At 39.9% G+C, this 19,403-nt stretch overlaps 1 protein-coding gene across 3 annotated transcripts in view; it reads right to left on the bottom strand.

The window, feature by feature from the left end:
* The window catches only part of SNAP47 (synaptosome associated protein 47), a 122,241-nt gene that overhangs the window by 59,735 nt on the left and 43,103 nt on the right, over positions 1 to 19,403 (bottom strand). The window lies entirely within an intron of this gene.

The raw sequence follows: 19,403 nt of genomic DNA, 5'->3' as shown, positions 1-19,403 counted from the left end.
ATGCAGACTGGTGCAGCCACTATGGAAGACAGTATGGAGTTTCCTCAAAAAACTGGAAATGGAACTCCCATTTGACCCTGTGATCCCACTTCTAGGAATATATCCCAAGAAACCAGAAACACCAATTAGAAAGGATATATGCACCCCTATGTTCATAGCAGCACAATTCACCATAGCTAAGATCTGGAAACAGCCTAAGTGCCCATCAGTAGATGAATGGATTAGAAAACTGTGGTACATCTACACGATGGAATACTATGCTGCTGTAAAAAAGAAGGAACTCTTACCATTTGCAACGGCATGGATGGAACTGGAGAGCATTATGCTAAGTGAAATAAGCCAGTCAACATTCATGGATAATAGAGACCATTATAAACTTTTGAACAATAATAGATACAGAGGCAGAGCTGCCTCAAACAGATTGTCAAACTGCAGCGGGAAGGCCGGGGAGATTTGGGGGTCAGGAGGGAGGGGGGTAAGAGATCAACCGAAGGACTTGTATGCATGCATATAAGCATAACCAATGGACATAGACACTGGGGGATAGGGGAGGCCAGGGGATTGTCAAGGGTGGGGGAAAAAGGACACATATGTAATACCCTTTGTAATATTTTAAGCAATAAAAAAATTTTTAAAAATTTTAAAAAATAAAAATAAAATAAAAAACAAAAAAAGAATCAAATAAAAATCCTAAAATTAAAAAGTTACAATAACCCAACAGAGAGTCCAGGAGCACATGGTTTTAGTGGTGAGTTCTACAAAACATTTAAAAAAGAATTAATACCAATTTCTATCAAACTTTACCAAAGCCAGAAGAGGAGAAAGCAATTTCAAACACATTTTATAAAGCCAGCATCACCTTAACACTAAAACCAAACAAGGACACAACAAGAAATTTCTAAGCAAATATTCCAGATGAACACAGATGCAAAAACCTCAACAAAGTATTAGCAAATCAAATTCAACAATATGTAAAAAGGATCATATACCATGACTAAGTAAGATTTATTCCAAGATGAATGATAGTTTGACAACCAAAAACCAATCAACGTTACATATACCATGTTAACCAAATAAATAATAAAAATCATATGATCATCTCAATAGGTGACAAATTATCAACAAGTGGCTATGGAAGGTTTGTACTTCTACATAATAAAGGCCATATATGACAAAAACCACAGCTAACAGCATAAGTAACAGTAAAAAGCTGAAAGCTTTTCCTTTAAGATCAGGAACAAGACAAGTATGAGGTATGAGATATATAAGAAAACCACTTTTATTCAATATAGTATTGGAAGTCCTAGCCACAGCAATCAGACAAGAAAAAGAAATAAAGAGCATCCAAACTGAAAAGGAAGAAGTAAAACTGTTTCTATTTGCAGACGACATGACATTATATATAAAACCCCAAAGACTTCACCAAAAAACTGTTAGAATAAACAATTTCAGTAAAGTTGCAGGATACAATATTAATATACAAAAATCAGTTGCTTCTATACACTAATATCAACTATCAGAAAAAGAAATTAAGAAAACAATCCCATTTACAATTGAATGAAAAATAATAAAACAACTAAGAATAAATTTAACCAAGGAAATTAAAAACCTGTACAATCAAGACAATAACACACTGAAGAAAAAAAACTGAAGACACAGATAAGTATAAAGATATTCTGTGCTCATGGATTCAAATAAAACAGTAGTCCTGCTCTTATCCATCATTTCCTTTCTGCAGTTTATTACCCATGGTCAGCAGTCATCAGAAAATATCCAGAAATAAACATTCATGAGTTTTAACCAGTGTGTCAGACAACCGATACGCCCTCAACTTTATAATAGATCTCTATTTGCTAAATCTAAGCTGTAAAGGAGGATGAGGTTAAAAATGGCAGCAGAGTAAGTCAATGCTGCAGAGACACAATCCCAGGACCAAACTGGAATTACAAATAAAATACAGAAAAACTTCCTGAATAATTAAAGGAAGACTCATTGGAGGGAACCCTGATAACCAAAGACTGAAAGTGGGGACTGCATAGAGACTGGTAGGAGGAACGGAGGCATGAAAGGCCTGGCCAGGCTTCCACAGACAGCAACTGAAGTTCCAGAGATATATCATAGCTGGGGGTGTTCTCACTGAGAACTCTGGGATCTGATCCCAAATCTGAGCCCCCCAGTAGAAAGCCAGAACTGAGAAGGGTACCCATATAACATCTAGCTGTGAAAAGCAGCAGGGTTGCTGTCTGCCAGGGAGAGACAGCTGGAAATTCAGGCACCCACAAAGGGCCAATGCACAAAATCCCTGTGGAGTCCCTCACCTTGTGCTCCAGCAGAGTGGACTGGAGCTGTGTGAGCAGAAGCCAGGATCAGGGGCTTTGGGGTTAGAGCTCAAAAGTCAGACACTCAGGTTTCCAGCGCTGAGTCATCCCCTCACACTGCAAAGGTCATCCTCATACAGACATTGGCTATAAAGGCGGCCTTGCCTGAGGGGAAAACAGTTGACACACCCTATTGGAAAACACCTTGCCCCATGGTGTGGAGTTAAGGAGGCCCGTTAGGTGACCAAGAATAACAATTAGCCTCCAGGCAGAAGCAATTGCCCAACACATGAAAAAAAAAAAACTCTTGCCACACCTGGGGATGATTGCCTGAGGGCAATTCAAGAAAAAATCCGTACCGAGGTGCGCACGCAAAGCGGGCTGGTGGCTGAGGGTGCCGTTGTCGTTTTCAGTCGGGAGGGAGTCTCAGACTCTGGGCTCCAGATCCGGGCGAGTCTCTAGGGACTCAGACTCAGATGGGAGAAGCGGGATTGTCCGGCATCAGTTGGGATCTGAGGGCAGCTTTCTCTCCGAGGTTTGCAGCGGCTGCCGGGGTTCTGAGAAGCAGAGCCTCTGGGAAGGGACTGAGAGCAGCCATAACTGCTCCCTCCACACGCCCTATTGATCCCGCCCCGCCAAAGCCCTGCGCAGAGCCATTTGCTGGATCGCCTCAGGCAAAGGCTAGATTAGCACCTCCCCAGAGGACAGAAGTTTTCCACACAGCTGATTCTCACAGCCAGTCAGCCTGGTGGTCAAATCCCTCAGTATTAACTAAAAAAATCAAGGCTTAACTAGAACAAGACTGCGCACAAAGACCACAAGGGGGTGCATCAAGAAAGCATAAAAAATGGGGAGACAAAAAAACATGACAGAAATGGAGGATATGGAGCTAAAAAACGCAATTTTGAGGGCTTGCAATAAACTTGTGGAGAGCCTCACAAAAACTAATGAGACCCTCGATGCTACGATAAAGAAACTAGAAATTAAGCATACAAGGACTGAAATAAAGAATATTATACCCAATAGCAGACCAGAGGAGTGCAAGAATCAAGCCAAAGATTTGAAATTCAAAGAAGCAAAAAACACCCAACCGGAAAAGCAAAATGAAAAAAGAATCCGAAAATACGAAGATAATGTAAGGAGCCTCTGGGACAGCTTCAAGCGCACTAATGTCAGAATTATTGGAGTGCCAGAAGATGAGAGACAGCAAGATATTGAAAACCTATTTGAAGAAATAATAGCAGAAAACTTCCCCCACCTGGTGAAAGAAATGGACTTACAGGTCCAAGAAGCACAGAGAACCCCAAACAAAAGGAATCCAAAGAGGACCACACCAAGACACATCATAATTAAAATGCCAAGAGCAAAAGACAAAGAGAGAATCTTAAAAGCAGCAAGAGAAAGAGACTCAATTACCTACAAGGGAATACCCATATGACTGTCAGCTGATTTCTCAACAGAAATTTGCTGGCCAGAAGGGAGTGGCAAGAAATATTCAAAGTGCTGAATACCAAGAACCTACAACCAAGAGCACTTTATCCAGCAAAGCTATCATTCAGAATTGAAGGTCAGATAAAGAGCTTCACAGATAAGGAAAAGCTAAAGGAGTTCATCACCACTAAACCAGTATTATACGAAATGCTGAAAGGTATCCTTTAAGAAGAAAAAGGTAAAGATGCAAATTGTGTACAACAAACATGCATCTATCAACAAGTGAATCTAAGAATCAAGTGAATAAATAATCTGATGTACAGAATGAACTGGTGATTATAATGAATCAGGGACATAGAAAGGGAATGGACAGACTATTCTTGGGGGGGGGGGGCGGTAAGGGGAATGGGAGATGCGGGAAGAGACTGGACAAAAATCGTGCACCTATGGATGAGGACAGTGGGTGAGGAGTGAGGGCGGAGGGTGGGGTGGGAACTGGGAGAAGGGGAGTTATGGGGGGGGGGAGGAACAAATGTAATCTGAACAATAAAGATTTAATTTAAAAAAAAAAAAGAAAAGAAAAAATCCTATCCCTCTATAGACAAGGGTGGTCTCCAGAGGCTTTGAGTCTTTGATCTAATTAGTCAGAAACAGCATTTGACATTGTCCTGCACTAGAGATTGAGAGGAGAAGCAGATCTATCTAATACATAGTCACAAACCCAAACAGGCGGCCAAAATGAGGAGACAAAGAAACAACCTCAAATGAAAGAACAAGAGAATTCTCCAGAAGAAGAGATAAATGAAATGGAGAAAAGAAACTTATCAGATATAGAGTTCAGAATAATGATGGTAAACATGCTCAACTGCATGAGAAAAAAATATAGTAACTATGAAAACAGAAATAAAGAATGACACAGCACAAGTAAAGAACACTTTGGAAGGAATACACAGCAGATTAGGGGAAGCTGAGGATTGAATCAGTGAATTAGAACACAAGGTTGAAATTATCACTCAATCAGAGAACCAAAGAGAAAAAATAATTGAGAAATGGAAGACAGCCTAAGGGAGCTGAGGGACAGTGTGAAACATAATAATCTATAATAATAAAAGTGTAATATGCTAATTAGACAGGACATCCTTCCGGATGACCTTCTGGACGAAGCTGGGGCTGCGAGGAAGCCCGGGTCCCGAGTGCCTGCCGGCAGCCAGAGGGAAGCCCGAGTCCCAGGTGCCAGAGGGAAGCCGGTGCCGGCAACTGGGGAGGGAAGGCCTACTCTTGTACAAATTTCATGCATCGGGCCTCTAGTATTCACATAATAGGAGTGCCAGAAGAGGCAGAAAGGACAAAAGGAACAGAGAACCTGTTTGAAGAAATAATGGCAAAAAACTTACCTAATCTGGTGAAGGAAAAAGTCATACAACTTTAGGAGGCACAGAGCATCCCCAGCAAGAAGAATCCAAACAGGCTCATGCCCGCACACATCATAATTAAAATGCCAAAAATTAAAGACAAAGAGAGAACATTAAAGGCAGCAAGAGAAAAGCAAACAAAGGAGCTCTCATCAGAAACTCTACAGGAAAGAAGGGAATGGCATAAAGTACTCAAGATAATGAATAGCAGGGATCTGAAACCAAGATTACTATATTCAGCAAGCTGCCACCTCAGAACAAAAGACTCACACAGTATGAGAATGGAGGGAATAGAAAAAATTCTCCATGCAAATAAAAACAACAACAAAAAAAGCTGGGGTAGCAAAACTCATATCTGATAAAGGTCACTATATAAATACTAAAGGGATCAATCCAGCAAGAGGACATTACCCTGGTAAACTTCTAGAAAACTTTTAAGGGAGAGATCGATAACAACAGAGTCATAGTAGGGAACTTTAACACCCTGCTGACTTCACTGGATAGATCTTTCAGACAAAAAATTAACAGGGAAACAGTGACTTTAAAGCAGCAGTCGCCAACCTTTCGGACCTCACAGACAACCAACAGTCTACGGACCACTGGTTGGTGACCGCTGCTCTAAGGATACACCGGATCACATGGATTTAATTGACATTTACAGAACATTTCACCCCAAAGCTGCTGGCTGAATATATATTCTTCTCAAGTGCACATGTAACATTCACAAAGATAGTTCACATGTTAGGACACAAAACAAGTCTCTACAAGTTCAAGAAGATTGAAATCATATCAACATCTTCTCAGATCACAGTGGAATGTAATGAGAAATCAACAACAGTAAAAACACCAAAAAACATTCAAACACATGAAGGCTAAATAGCATGTTATTAAACAACTAGAGGCCCAGTGCACGAATTCACGCACGGGTGGGGTTCCTCAGCCTAGCTGGTGATTGGGGCCAATCAGGGGGTTGGGAGGGTGCCCGGCCAGCCAGAGGGAGGGACCGTAGGAGGTTGGCCGGCTGCTGGAGGTTGACTGTGGGAGCGCACTGACCACTAGGGAGCAGTTCCTGCTTTGAGCATCTGCCCCCTGGTGGTCAGTGCACATCATAGCAACTGGTCATTCGGTCGACCGGTCGTAACAGTCACTTAGGCTTTTATATAGAGAGATGAATGGGTTACCAACAAGATCAAGAAAGAAATAAAAAACTTTCTGGAAACAAATGAAAATGAACACACAGCCAACCAAAATCTCTGGGACACAACAAAAGCAGTCCTGAGAGGGAAGTTCATAGCACTATAGGCCTATCTCAAAAAACGAGTAAAATTAATAATAAATATCTTAACCCTGCAACTTAAAGAAATAGAAAAAGAACAACAAGAAAAGCCCCAACGTAAGTAGAAGGGAGGAAATAATAAAGACCAGAGCAGAAATAAATGACAAAGAGACTAAAAGAACAATACAAAAAAATCAATGAAACCAAGAGCTGGTCTTCGAAAGGATAAAAAAATGTATGAACCATTAGCCAGACTCATCAAGAAACAAAGAGAGTGGACCCAAATAAATAAAATAAGAAAAGAAAGCAAAAAAGTAACCACTGATACTACAAAGGATTGTAAGAAAATACTATGACAACTATATGCCAACAAGCTAGACAATGTGGATGAAATGGACAAATTCCTAGAAAAATACAATCTCCCAAAACTGAATCAAGGATCAGAAAACCTGAATAGACCAATAACAGCTGCTGAATAGAAGCAGTAACCAAAAAACGCCCAGCAAACAAAAGCCCGGGTCCAGAAGGCTTCACAGGGGAATTTTACCAAACATTCAAAGAAGAACTAACACCTAAACACCTCAAACTATGCCAAAAAATCCACGAGGAAGGAATATTGACCAGCTCTTTTTTTTACGAGGCCAGCGTTAGCCAAATTCCAGAAACAGATAAAAATACCTCAAAGAAAGGGAATTCTAGGTCAATATCCCTGGTGAATATAGATGCTAAAATCCTCAACAAAATATTAGCAAATCAGCTCAGAAATATGTTTTTTAAAAAAAGATCATACACCATGACCAAGTGGGATTCATTCCAGGGATGCAAGGCTGGTACAATATTCACAAATCAATAAACATGATATATCACATAAATGAATAGACAAAAACCACATGATCATATCAATAGACACAGAAAAAGCATTCAACAAATTCCAACACCCATTTTTGATAAAAACTCTCAGAAAAGTGGGAATAGAGGGAGCATATCTCAACATGATAAAGGACAAATATGATAAAACAACAGTGAACATCATACTCAATGGGCAAAAACAAAAACCATTTCCCCTAAGAACAGGAACAAGACAGAGATGTCCACTTTCACCACTCTTACTCAAAAAAGTACTGGAAGTCCAAGCCACAGAAATCAGACAAGAAGAGAGAACCAAGATAGCGGCATAAGGTACAAACCCGTACGTGCTGCCCCCCACAACATTAAAACCACAATTATAAGACAAAACAGCTATCATCCAGAACCACGAGAAAGCTGACCGAGTAGAAGTTCTACAACTAGAAGGAAAGAAAAAAGCGCATTGAGACTGAGTAGGAGGGGAGAGGCGCCAAGAACAGAAGTAGGAAGGCGCCGGCAAGGCTGCTGCACCTGGGTGCACGGTTTTTTTCAATTGGAAGGGGACAAGCTCTCGAACTCACTGAACTCATTTACAGCGAGATGCTGGGGTACCAGGCTCCTACAGGGAGAAACGGGACTGTCTTGCAGCGGGTCGGAAAGTGAGGGTGACTTTCTCACGAGCTGCTCGCGAGGATCATTGTTGCTGTGGGGGCGCGCTGCACTCGGGGAGTCGCGGAGTCCGAGTCGCGGAGTCGGAGTCGCGGGTCGCTGACAACACCATTGCTGTTTGCTCCAACCTGGGGACTCTCTGAGACCCCACCCCACTCAATTTACATCCCTCCCAAGCTGTGCTCGGCGGCACAAGGGAGGCACTGCGCTTTTGCAGCCTAACAAACTGTAGTAAATCAGAGAGCTCCGAAACTTCCAAACTCCAAACAAAGAGGAGAAATCTGTTGATATTGCTGTAGCCCCTGCTGGGTGGACCCACACAGTGGTTGACTTGGAGATCCAGGAGCCAGGGTACTCCGGGTCAGATACTAGATTTCAACTCCTCACATCTATAAGGGACACACTCAAGAAGCAGACTCAGTGAGCACCAAAGCCCCACTGAAGCAAGTCCTACCGGATAAGGGTGTCTCCAGCACAGCAGTTCTTCTTATAGACACAGTGGGTCTTCGCAGTCAGCCAAAAATGCGAAGACAAAGAAACATGTCACAAATGAAAGAAATGGAGGAAAGCAAATGAATGGAGGACATAGAGTTCAGAACCACAGTTATAAGGTTACTCAAGAATCTTCTACGAACCTCCGAGGAACTTAGCGAGACCTTAAGGATCTTAATGAGAATGCCAAAAAAATGGAAAAGGACCAGTCAGAAATTAAACATACACTGACTGAAATAAAGAATAATATACAGAGATCCAGCAGCAGACTAGAGGATCACAAGAATCAAGTCAAAGATCTGAAATATGAAGAAGCAAAAAACACCTATCCGGAAAAGCAAAACGAAAAAAGAATCCAAAAATATGAAGATACTGTAAGGACCCTCTGGGACAACTTCAAATGTACCAACATCTGAATTATCGGGGTGCCAGAAGGAGAGAGAGAGCAAGATATTGAAAGCCTATTTGAAGAAATCATGACAGAAAACTTCCCCTACCTGGTGAAAGAAATAGACTTCCAAGTCCAGGAAGCGCAGAGAACCCCAAACAAAAGGAATCCAAAGAGGACCACACCAAGACATATCATAATTAAAATGCCAAAGGCTAAAGACAAAGAGAGAATCTTAAAAGCAGCAAGAGAAAAACAGTTAGTTACCTACAAGGGAGTACCCATACGATTGTCAGCTGATTTCTCAACAGAAACTATGCAGGCCAGAAGGGAGTGGCAAGAAATATTCAAAGTGATGAATAGCAAGAACCTACAACCCAAGATTACTTTACCCAGCAAAGCTATCATTCAGAATTGAAGGTCAGATAAAGAGCTTCACAGATAAGAAAAAGCCAAAGGAGTTCATCACCACCAAACCAGTATTATATGATATGCTGAAAGGTATCCTTTAAAAATAGGAAGAAGAAGAAAAAGGTAAAGATACAAATTATGAACAACAAATACACATCTATTAACAAGTGAATCTAAAAATCAAGTGAATAAATAATCTGATGAACAGAATAAACTGGTGAATATAATAGAATCAGGGGCATAGAAAGGGAATGGACTATTTTCGGGGGGGAAAGGGTGTGGGGGGTGCGAGAAGAGACTGGACAAAAATCATACACCTATGGATGAGGACATTGGGGGGATGGGTAAGGGCAGAGGGTGGGGTGGGAACTGGGTGGAGGGGAGCTATGGGGGGGAAAAAGAGGAACAACTGTAATAATTTGAACAATAAAGATTTAATAAGAAAATTAAAAATTAAAAAAGAAGAATTATTTTAAAGTAATAATATATAAAGGGTGTCCCAAAATTCACGCAAGAAGTAATTTTGATAGAAAACACAGGTTTATAATTAAAAATTGTAAATTTTTTATTGATTCATAAAGTATACAGTATAGGGAGCTGACCCAGGTCCCAGGGGCGGAAGGCACTCTGGTTGAAATTTTCCATGACCGTTTTGTATAAATGTGGCTGAATTTCGATGAGGCTCATTTTCATCTTGGTTAATCGACAAAATTGTTGCATTTGGGGTTCAGAAAATCCACGACTGATTGTTGAGAAACAAATGCATCCACAATGTGTCACTGTTTGGTGCGGATTTTGGGCTGGAGGCATCATCGGACTATTCTTCTTTGAAAATGCGGCTGTTCAGGCAATAACAAAAGAGTGCGTATGTGCCAGCAAAGCCGTGGAGGCCATTTACCCGATATGCTATTCCATATATAACCCTATACTGTATACTTTATGAATCAATAAAAAATTTACAATTTTTAATGATAAACCTGTGTTTTCTATCAAAATTAGTTCTTGCATGAATTTTGGGACATCCTTTAAATCTAAGCTATAAGGGAGTAGAACATAATGAATATGTAAAAAGGCGGGAAAATGGCAGCCAAATAGGCAGACCTGTTGTGCACCTCATCCCAGAGCCAGAGTGGAAATACAACTAAATTGGAGAATATTCACCTGGAATTACCAACTGAGGTTCAGCTGAGGAGACTTACATCAAGGGAGGACAGAAAACACCTGGAGACCAGTAGGAAGGGCAAGGTCTCGAGGAGAGCTGACCCAGGTCCCAGGGGCAGAAGGCCAGCAGGCCAAGAGAGGAGGTAGCGCTGGGCTACAGAGGGTCTGTTTTCTCAGAAGATAGAAGCCCAAACCCAGGCTGGGTTCCACAGCATGGAGCACCAAAGCCAAGACCCCCCAGCCCATGTAACATCCAGTGGTGAAAGGTGGCAGGGCTGCTGGCTGCAGCAGAGCCTGGAAACTGTAGACCAGAGCTGGTTGGAGAGAAAGCCAGTTTTGTGATTTTTTTGTTTCTTTGTTTTTTCTCTAAACCCAGAGCACAGTTTTCATTTGCAGCTACTCACTTGAGGCTTTGGTGCAAGGAGGAAGGTGTGGACTTGAGGTGCTAAAGAGAAGCTGGGGTGGGAAGCAGTGCAGGGAGACGTAGAAAAGCAGTAGCCAGGAGTCCTGCATTTGGTCATTTCTATGCACCCAAACCAAAACAGCCATTTTTCCTGAGAGGAGCTTTTCAGAGGAAACAATAGCAGAGGCCAAGCCTATGGGTTTGAAGAGTCTCAGGGAGCTTCAGTGACTGGATTGGGAGAGGGGTCTTTCTCTTCACCATCCTAGGAACCTGACGGTACTTTCCCCACACGGGAGAGCTGGTAGAAACTCCAGGTTTCTAGCTGATCCCACTAAGTTGCATACAAGGATCTCTGCCCAGCCGAGAGCAGAGTAATATTTTGGGCCGCTTGCAGAGGAGTTGCTATGGGACAAGGAAACACACCAACCACATTCCTTGAAATCTGAACCAGCACCCGCCACCCCCCCCCCGCCCCCCCCGCACTCCCCAACTCACTAAAGTCCTTTCAGAAACAAAGTTTTGAGCGATTAAGATTGACAGCTGGTTAAAAGACAAAGATGGGCAGAGACTGAGCCTGGAGAACCAAGGGAAATTTGCTGACCCAGCCCTGGGCCACTGCTAACAACTGTGCTTTAGAGAGCTGATTGTCCCCTCCTGCTTGCAGCCATGTTCTGTGGAGACAGACACAAACTGTGGATCGCTTGGAGCTTCAAGCAGGTTGCTGAAAACCAAAGGAGGACAATTTCTGAAAGTGATTAGTTAGCACCTAAATATCTCATGGAAAACCCAGAATTGGCAGGCAGAACAGTCAGCCACAGTCATCAGAAGAGTAGGATCTAAAGGGAGATGCCATGGAGCACGAAACTCAGCTGAAAAGAATGCCACTTCATTTTTTTGTTCTCTTTTTTCTTTCCTTTCCCCTTTTAAAACCTTTTTCTCTTTCCTTTCTTTTTTATTTATCTACTTTAACTATCTCCGTAATTGATATGCAATTATTCTAGTCTCTATTGTTTATATCTAGTTTTCCTCTTCCCTTTTCCTACACAATCTCCACCCCCTCCCCCACTTTTTTTTTTTCTTTTCTATTTTCTTTTTCCCCTGCTGGCTCATATTTTTTTTTTTTCCTTTTCTTACTTTGGGTCTATCTGTTCTCTCTATTTTCCTTTAAAAAAATTTTTTTTGGCTTTTCTTCCTCCTTTATTATAAACTGTTTTCTTTCATCTATTCCCCCAATTCCTTATTCTTATTTTCTTCATTTCAGCTCTGCACCTACATATTCCTCCCCCTTTTTTGCTTTTCTTTTCTTCCTCCTTTATTTTAAACTGTTTTCCTTCCTCTATTCTCCTAATTCCTTATTCTTATTTTATTTCAGCTCTGCACCTACATATTCTTTTATACCCACCCCATGTTGTTTGTTTTTGTTTGTGTGGGGTTATTTTGTTGGTGGTGGTTGGTTGGTGGTTTTGTTATTTCTCTCCTCATATTTTTTTCTTTCTTTTCTTCTATCATTCCTGTTTTCTTTCCTAATTTTCTCCTCTCTGGTGGTTGCTTTTGTTGTTGCTGTAGGAGTCTTGTTTTAGTTCTATTTTTCTTTTGCTTCACATTTTGTTGTGTTGTATTTTGTTCTGTTCTGTCAGCACCTCCACAATAGCTTACACAATGTGGTCTGGGGTGAGCACATAGTCAGCCAGCCTGAGAGGAGATTCCATCCATGAACAGTACAACAACTACACTAGGAGAACCCAAATAACTCAAGCAAGATGTTTTTGTGCAGCAATCAGCTCGGGAGATGTAAGAAACTGCACCACTTGGTCCCACAAAATATCTACTAAATAACACCACCCCACAAAGACTGGGAGGCATGGCAATTTGACCTAATACATAGAAACAAATGGACAGCAAAAAAATGGGGAGACAAAGAAATAACACCCAAATGAAAGAAAAGGAGGAATTGCCAGAAAAGGAACTAAATGAAATGGAGGAAAGCAATTAATCAGGTAAAGAATTCAGAGTAATGGTAACAAGAGTACTCAGACAATTCAGTGAGAATTACAAGCAGCTCAATGAGAAGTATAAGGAAATTAATGAGAATATTAAGGGCCTTAATGAGAACTACACCAACGAAAATAGAGGTTGAATCGATGAATAAAAATCTATTGGAAATGAGGAACAACATAGCTGAAATAACACTCTGGAAGGATTCAACAGTAGACTAAAAGAAGCTGAGGACCAAATCAGTGAATTAAAAGACAAAGTAGAAAAAAAGACAAAAAATAAATAAAAAGAAGACAAAGTAGGAAAAAAACCAAAAAACACCCATCCAGATCATCAAATGAAAAAAAAAATTAAAAAGCAGGACGAAACTTTAAGGCAGCTTTGGGACAACATGAAAAATAACAACATTCACATCACAGGGGTACCAAAAGGAGAAGAATCCGAACAAGGACTAGGGAACCTGTTTGAATAAATAATGGTGGAAATTTCCCAACCTGGTGAAGGAGAGTCACTCAAGTTCAGGAAACAGAGAGGTCCCAGCCAAGATGAACCCCAAAAGATGCATAACTGGGCACATAATAATTAAAATAGCAAATGTTAAAGATAAAGAAAGAATATTAAAGGCTGAAAGAGGCAGAAAGTTACCTACAAGGGAGTTCTCATTAGACTATTAGTTGTTTTCTTAATAGAAACATCTCAGGCTCAAAGGGAGTGGCACGAAGTAGACAAAATAATGAAAACCAAGGGACTAAACCCAAGACTACTCTATCCAGCAGGACTATCATTCAAAATTGAAGGTGAAATAAAGAGTGTAAGCAGAAATAATAAGGTTTAAAGAATGTATTACCACCAAACCAGCATTACAAGAAATACTAAAGGGACTGCTATAAGAAGAAGAAATAGAGAGAAAGAGAAGAACAGAAGCATAAAGATTAAGAATGGCAACATGTAAGTACCTATCAATTATAACCTTAAATGTAAATGGCTTAAATGCTCCAATCAAAAGACATAGAGTAGCTGAATGGATAAGAAAACATGACCCATATACACTGAGTGGCCAGATTATTATGACCATCTGACGTTTGTAGGCAAATTAGCCATACACTGCATCGTATGGGATAGGGAAGTGGAAGGCCTGTTTGAACACCTTTGCTATCTGCAGTTACCAACATAAAACGTCTCCAATTCACACAGGAACACAAGCATTGGAAAATCATGTGGTCCGATGAATCACGTTTCCAGTTGCATCATGCAGATGGCAGAGTGAGAATTCAGCAGAAACAGTATGAAAGCATGCACCCTACAGGCATGAGTACAACCCTTCAAGCTGGTGGGGGCAGTGTTATGGTTGGCGCATATTTTCCTGGCATGATTTGGGCCCTTTAATTCATGTACAACGTCTGAATAGCACAACATACCTAAGTATAATTGCTGATCAAGTTCATCCTATCATGTTGATGGCATATCCCAATGGAGATGGCTTCTTCCAACAAGACAATGCGCGTATTGTGCAGGAGTGGTTTCAAGAACATGAGGGAGACTTTACCTTGCTTAGGTGGCCCCCACAATCACCAGATCTCAATCCAATTGAGCAATTGTGGGACGAAGTTTAAAGCCATCAGGCAGCTGGTTCCACAACCATCAAATCTCACAGAACTGGACAGTGCTATTCATCAGGCATGGTGTCAGATACCTCGCATCACCTTTCAACATCTCGTGGAGTCAATGCCAAGAAGAATCGCCGCAGTATTGAAGTCAAAAGGTGGCCCAATGAGTACTGATGGGGTGGTCATAATAATCTGGCCACTCAGTGTATATGCTGTCTACAAGAGACCTCAGAAAAAAAGATTCACAGAGAATGAAAGTGAAGGGGTAGGAAAAAATTTTCCATGCAAATAGAAAAGAAGAAAGAAAAAAGCTGGGGTAGCAATACTAATATCTGACAAAATAGACTACAAAGTGAAGGACATAACAAGAGACAATGAAGGCCATTTCATTATACTAAAGGGATCAAACATATATGCACCCAATACTGAAGCATCCGATATATATAAAAAAAACTTCTGGAGGATTTTAAGGGAAAGATCGTCAACAATACAATCATAGTAGGGGACTTTAACATCCCACAGACATCACTGGGTAGATCTTCTAGACAAAAAAAAATCAACAAGGAAGTAGCAATCCTAAATGACACATTAGATCAGATGAAATGGACATTTACAGTCAAGAGCAGAAATATTCTGCCATTATTTCTTTAACCCTTTTCGGTCCAACGTGGAGGCTGACTCGACAGACCAGGTGCTAGGAGCAGGTCCAACGTCGAACTGAGGTCTAGTGAGACAGATAACTTCAACACTCAATCCCGTCAATTAATTTGGACCAGACTGTTTGAATTCCAAAAATAAAATTGAACCGCAAAGGGTTAAATGGGTTCTTTAATCCTTGCTTGGACTCTTCTCTTTCTGGTACTCCTGTGATGCGAAAGTTCTTACTTTTCATGCTCTCCCAGAATATACATTCTTCTTAAGTACACATGGGACATTTTCAAAGATAGACCACTTGTTGGACACAAACTAAGGCTCTACAAGTTCAAGAAGAATGAAATCATATCAAGCATTGTCTCAGATCACAATGGCATGAAATTAGAAATAAAGCACAATAAAAACACTCAGAAACATGCAAACATGTGGAGGCTAAATAGCATGTTACTAAACAATGAATGGGTTACCAATGAGATCAAGAAAGAAATCAAAAATTTCCTGGAAATAAATGAAAATGAACACACAACAACACCAAATCTCTGGGACACAGCAAAAGCAGTCCTGAAAGGGAAGTTCATAGCACTACAGATCTACCTCCAAAAACAAGAAAAACTTTTACTAAGTTATCTAACCATTCAACTTAAAGAATTAAAAAGAGAACAACAAAAAAAAGCCCAGAGTAAGTATAAGGAAGGAAATAATAAAGATCAGAGTGGAAATAAATGACATAGAGACAAATATATATATATATATAGTCAATAAAACCAAGAGCTGGTTCTTTGAAAAGATAAACAAGATGGATAAATCTCCAGTCAGACTCATCAAGAAACAAAGGGAGAGAAACCAAATAAACAAAATTAGAAACGAAAGAGGCAAAGTAACAACTGACCCCACAGAAATACAAAGTATTGTAAGCAAATACTATGAACAACAGTATTCCAACCAGCTGGAAAACCTGGACAAATGGACATATTCCTAGAAAAATACAATCTTCCAAAACTAAATCAGGAAACCTGAACAGGCCCATAGCTACTGATAAAATTAAAGCAGTAATCAGAAAAACTCCCAGCAAACAAAAACCCTGGTCCCGATGACTTCACAGAGGAGTTTCACCAAACAGTCAAAGAAGAACTAACACCTATACACCTCAAACTATACCAAAAAATCCAAGAGGAAGGAATATTTCCCAGCTCTGTTTTTACAAGGCCAGCATTAGCCCAATTCCAAAAACAGATAAAAATACGTCAAAGAAAGAGAATTACAGGCCAATATCCCTGATGAGCAGATGCTAAAATCCTCAACAAAATATTAGCAAATTGGATCCAGCAAGACATTAAAAAGATCATACACCATGACTAAGTGGGATTCATTCTGGAGATGCAAAGCTGGTACAATATTCCAAAATCAGTAAACATCGCCTAGACCAGGGGTCCTCAAACATGCAAATACAAATATTGTATTTGTTCCCGTTTTGTTTTTTTTACTTCAAAATAAGATATGTGCAGTGTGCATAGGAATTTGTTCATAGTTTTTTTTTAAACTATAGTCCGGCCCTCCAACCGTCTGAGGGACAGTGAACTGGCCCCCTGTTTAAAAAGTTTGAGGACCCCTGACCTAGACAAATTGGGAGACAAAAATCACATGATCATATCAACTGACAAAAAAAAAAAATTTCAACAACACTTTTTTGCTAAAAACTCTCAGCAAAGTGGGAATAGAGGGGTCATATCTCAACATAATGAAGGCCATATATTACATAAATACAGTCAACATCATACTCAATGGGAAAAAACTAAAACCATTTCCCCTAAGAACAGGAACAAGGCAGGGTTGTCTGCTTTCACCACCCTTATTCAAATTAGTACTAAAAGTGCTAGCCACAGCGATCCTACAAGAAGAAAACATAAAAGGCATCCAAATTAGAAAGCAAAACTCTCATTATTCACAGATAACATGATATTGTACATAGAAAACCCTAAAAACTCCCCCAAAAAACTACTAGGTTTAATCAATAAATTCAGAAACATAGCAGAAAAAATAATACACAAAAATTGCTGACATCTTCATACACCAATAATAAATTCTCAGAAAGAGAAAATAAAAAAGCAATCCCATTTACCATTGCAACAACAAAAAAATTAACATATGTAGGAATAAACTTAACCAAGGAGGTAAAAGATCTGTACTTGGAAAACTATAGGACAATGAAAAAAGAAATAGAGGAAGATATAAACATGTGGAAGAATATGCTGTGTTCATGGATTGGTAGAATTAATACCATTAAAATGTCTACACTATCCAAAGCAATCTATAGAGTCAACGCAATCCCTATTAAATTACCAACAGTATATTTCACAGATCTAGAGCAAATACTCCAAAAATGTATATGGAAGCAAAAAAGATAGCTGAAGTAATCTTGAGAAAGAAGAACAAATTTGGAGGAATCACAATACCAGATATCGTTATACTTCAAGGTCACTGTACTCAAAACAGGCTGGTACTGGCAAAAAAAGAGGCATATAGATCAATGGAACAGAACAGAGAACCCAGGAATTGACCCAAGCCATTATACTCAATTAATATTTGACAAAGGAGGCAAGAGCATACAATGGAGTCAAGGCAGTCTCTTCAATAAATGGTGTTGGGTAACTAGACAAGTACATGCCAAAAAATGAAACTAGATCATCAACTTACACCATACATAAGAATAAACTTAAAATAGATACTGTAAAAGACCTAAATGTAAGTTGTGAAACCATAAAAATCTTAGAAGAAACCATAGGCAGCGAAATCTCAGACATCTCTCGCAGCAGTATGTTTATGGATACATCTCTTAGGGTGAAGGAAACTAAAGAGAAAATAAACAAATGGGACTATACATCAAAATAAAAAGCTTCTGCACAGCAAAAGAAACCATCAACAAAGTGAAAAAAGAACCCACTGTAGAGGAGAACATATTTGGCAATGATAAGGGGTTACAAGGAACTCAAACAATTTAACAAAAGAAAGACAAACAGCCCTAGCCGGTTTGGCTCAGTGGATAGAGCGTCAGCCTGCAGACTCAAAGGCCCTGGGTTCGATTCCGGTCAAGGGCATGTACCTTGGTTGCAGGCAAATCCCCAGTAGCGAGTGTGCAGGAGGCAGCTCATCGAGTTTCTCTCTCATCGATGTTTCTAACTCTCTATTCCTCTCTGTAAAAAATCAATAAAATATATTAAAAAAAAAAAAAAGAAAGACAAACAATCCAATTGAAAAATGGGCAAAGGACCTAAATAGACACTTCTCCAAAGTGGACATACAGTAGGCCAAGAGACATATAAAAAAAAATGCTCAAAGTCACAAATCATCTGAGAGATGCAAATTAAAACGACAATGAGGTATCAACTGACACCTGTCAGAATGGTTATCATCAACAAATCAACAAAAAACAAGTGTTGGCAAGGATATGGAGGAAATGGAACCTTAGTACATTTCTTGTTTTAATGCAGACTGGTGCAACCATTACAAAAAAACAGTATGGAGTTTCCTCAAAAAATTAAAAATGGAGCTCCCATTTGACCCAGTGAACCCACTTCTAGGAATATATCCTAAGAAACCCGAAAACACCAATCAGAAAGGATATATACACCCCTATGTAAATAGCAGCACAATTTACAAGATTTAGAAACAGCTGAAGTGCCCATCAGTAGATGAGTAGATAAAAAAGTTGTGGTGCATTTACACAATGGAATACTATGTAGCAGTAAAAATGAAGGAAGTCTTACCATTTGCAACAGCATGGATGGACCTGGAGAGTATTATGGTAAGTGAAATAAGCCAGTCTGAGAAAGATCAGTATCCCATGATCTCACTCACATGTGAAATCTAATGAATAAAATAAACTAATAACAAAACAGATCCAGGGATATAGAACCATGTAACATACTGAAGAATTCAGAGGGAAGATGGGGGTAAGGGGAGAGATTGATTGGGGAACTTATATGCATATCCCATGGACACAGACAATAGTGTGGTGAAGTCTTGGGAGGAAGGTGTCAATGGGGATGAAAACAACAAAGACAATAAAAATAAATATCTTCAAAATAAATAAATCTCTTATTTAACTCTAAATAAATAGATAAATTGCATGCCATTCTGAGTAGTGTCATGAAATATCAAGCTGTCCTTCATAAAGGGATAAATCATCACTTTATCCAGCATATCTATACTGCATATGCAGTGGCATCTAGATTATCAGATCAACTCTTGTGGTACTGCAGTGCTAATGTTCAAGTCACCCTTATTCTACTCAAAAATGTCCCCAAAGCAAAGGGGTAGTAATGCTGGCAATTTCAATATGC

Source organism: Myotis yumanensis, unplaced genomic scaffold, assembly GCF_028538775.1.
Source record: "Myotis yumanensis isolate MYYU_CA2020_CCGP unplaced genomic scaffold, mMyoYum1.0.hap1 SCAF_5, whole genome shotgun sequence".
NCBI classification, from domain to species: domain Eukaryota; kingdom Metazoa; phylum Chordata; class Mammalia; order Chiroptera; family Vespertilionidae; genus Myotis; species Myotis yumanensis.
This window is presented reverse-complemented; position numbering and strand designations above follow the sequence as displayed.